This window comes from Triticum dicoccoides, chromosome 2B, assembly GCF_002162155.2.
Source record: "Triticum dicoccoides isolate Atlit2015 ecotype Zavitan chromosome 2B, WEW_v2.0, whole genome shotgun sequence".
NCBI classification, from domain to species: Eukaryota; Viridiplantae; Streptophyta; class Magnoliopsida; order Poales; family Poaceae; genus Triticum; species Triticum dicoccoides.
The window spans coordinates 227,128,534-227,131,935 of record NC_041383.1 but is presented as its reverse complement, the minus strand read 5'-3'; positions in this window follow the sequence as shown (position 1 = coordinate 227,131,935).

Below are 3,402 nucleotides of genomic sequence, written 5' to 3'. Positions count from 1 at the left end.
AAAATGGCTTGAGGCCATGAAATCTGAGATGGGATCCATGTATGAGAACAAAGTGTGGACTTTGGTGGACTTGCCCGATGATCGGGAAGCCATAGAAAATAAATAGATCTTTAAGAAGAAGACCGACGCAGACGGTAATGTTACTATTTATGAAGCTTGACTTGTTGTGAAAGGTTTTCGACAAGTTCAAGGAGTTGACTAGGATGAGACTTTCTCACCCATAGCGATGCTTAAGTCTGTTCGAATCATGTTAGCAATTGCTGCATTTTATGATTATGAAACTTGGCAAATGGATGTCAAAACTGCATTCCTGAATGGATTTCTGGAAGAAGAGTTGTATATGACGCAACCTGAAGGTTTTGTCGATCCAAAGGGTGCTAACAAAGTGTGCAAGCTCCAGCGATCCATTTATGGACTAGTGCAAGCCTCTCGGAGTTGGAATAAACGCTTTGATCAAGGCATATGGTTTTATACAGACTTTTGGAGAAGCCTATATTTACAAGAAAGTGAGTGGGAGCTCTGTAGCATTTCTAATCTTATATGTAGATGACATATTGTTGGTTGGAAATGATATATAATTTCTGGATAGCATAAAGGGATACCTGAATAAGAGTTTTTCTATGAAAGACCTCGGAGAAGCTGGTTACATATTGGGCATCAAGATCTATAGAGATAGATCAAGATGCTTAATTGGACTTTCACAAAGCACATACCTTGATAAAGTTTTGAATAATTTCAAAATGGATCAGTCAAAAAAGGGTTCTTGCTTGTCTTACAAGGTGTGAAGTTGAGTCAGACTCAAAGCCCGACCACTGCAGAATATAGAGAGAAAATGAAAGTCATTCCCTATGCTTCAACCATAGGTTCTATCATGTATGCAATGTTGTGTACCAGACTTGATGTATGTCTTGCTATAAGCATAGCAGGGAGGTACCAAAGTAATCCCGGAGTGGAGCACTGGACAACGGTCAAGAACATCCTGAAATACCTAAAAAGGACTAAGGATATGTTTCTCATTTATGGAGGTGAAAAAGAGCTCGTCGTAAATGGTTACGTCGATGCAAGCTTTGACACTGATCCGGATGACTCTAAGTCGCAAACCGGATACGTATTTTTATTGAATGGAGGAGCTGTCAGTTGGTGCAGTTCCAAGCAGAGCATCGTGGCGGGATCTACGTGTGAAGCGGAGTACATTGCTGCTTCGGAAGCAGCGAATGAAGGAGTTTGGATGAAGGAGTTCATACCCAATCTAGGTGTCATACCTAGTGCATCGGGTCCAATGAATATCTTTTGTGATAATACTGGTGCAATTGCCTTGGCCAAAGAATCCAGATTTCACAAGAGAACCAAGCACATCAAAAGACACTTCAATTCCATCTGTCATCAAGTGCCGGAAGGGGACATAGAGATTTGCAAGATACACACGGATCTGGATGTTGCAGACCCGTTGACTAAGCCTCTTCCATGAGCAAAACATGATCAACACCAAAGCTCCATGGGTGTTAGAATCATTACTATGTAATTTAGATTATTGACTCTAGTGCAAGTGGGCGACTGAAGGAAATATGCCCTAGAGGCAATAATAAAGTTATTGTTTATTTCCTTAATTCATGATAAATGTTTATTATTCATGCTAGAATTGTATTAACCGGAAACTTAGTACATGTGTGAATACATAGACAAAACCTATAGTCCCTAGTATGCCTCTACATGACTAGCTTGTTAATCAAAGATGGTTATGTTTCCTAACCACAAACATGTGTTGTCATTTGATGAACGGGATCACATCATTAGGAGAATGATGTGATGGCAAGACCCATCCGTTAGCTTAGCATTATGATTGTGTTAGTTTCATTGCTACTACTTTCTTCATGACTTATACAAGTTCCTCAAACTATGAGATTATGCAACCCCCGAATACCGGAGGGACACTTTGTGTGCTACCAAATGTCACAACGTAAAAGGGTGATTATAAAGGTGCTCTACAGGTGTCTCCGAAGGTGTTTGTTGGGTTGGCATAGATCGAGATTAGGATTTGTCACTCCGTGTTTCGGAGAGGTATCTCTGGGCCCTCTCGGTAATACTCATCACTATAAGCCTTGCAAGCATTGTGACTAATAAGTTAGTTGTAGGATGAAGTATTATGAAACGAGTAAAGAGACTTGCCGGTAATGAGATTGAACTAGGTATTGAGATACCGACGACCGAATCTCGGGCAAGTAACATACCGATGACAAAGGGAACAACGTATGTTGTTATGCGGTTTGACCTATAAAGATCTTTGTAGAATATGTAGGAACCAATATGAGAATCCAGGTTCCGCTATTGGTTATGGACCGGAGACGTGTCTCGGTCATGTCTACATATTTCTCGAACCCGTAGGGTCCGCACACTTAACGTTCAATGATGATTGGTATTATGAGTTTATGTGATACGATGTACCGAAGGTTGTTTGGAGTCCCGGATGTGATCACGGAAATGGCGAGGAGTCTCGAAATGGTCAAGACATAAACATCGATATATTGGAAGACTATGTTTGGACATCGGAATGGTTCCGGGTGAGTTTGGGCATTTACTGGAGTACCGGGGGGTTACCGAAACCCCCCGGGGATTGTATGGGTCTTATTGGGCCTTAGTGGGAGAGAGGAGGAGGCAGCCAGGTGGAGGGCGCCCCCCCCAAGCCCAATCCAAATTGGGTGGGGGGCGGCCCCCCTTTCCTTCCCTTTCTTTCCATCTCTCTCCCCCTTCCTTCCTCTCCTACTCCAACTAGGGAGGGGGGAATCCTACTCCCACTGGGAGTAGGACTCCCCCCTTGGGCGCGCCATGAGAGGGCCGACCCTCCCCCTCCTCCACTCCTTTATATACGGGGGAGGGGGCACCCCATAGACACACAAGTTGATTGTTTAGCCCTGTGCGGTGCCCCCCTCCACAGTTACACACCTCGGTCAAATCATCATAGTGCTTAGGTGAAGCCCTATGCTGGTAACTTCATCATTACCGTCACCACACCGTCGTGCTGACGAAACTCTCCCTCAACCTCAGCTGGATCTAGAGTTCGTGGGATGTCACAGAGCTGAATGTGTGCAGATCACGGAGGTCTTGTACCTTCGGTGCTAGGATCGGTCGGATTGTGAAGATGTACGACTACATCAACCGCGTTGTCATAACGCTTCCGCTTTCGCTCTACGAGGTTAGTGGACACACTCTCCTCTCTCGTTGCTATGCATCACCTCGATAGATCTTGCTTGATCATAGGAAAATTTTGAAATTACCGCGTTCCCCAACAAAATTATGATGACATCTAAGGCAATGATCATGAACATAGGCATCACGTCCATATCAAGTAGACCGGCTCCTGCCTGCATCTACTACTATTACTCCACATATCGACCGCTATCTAGC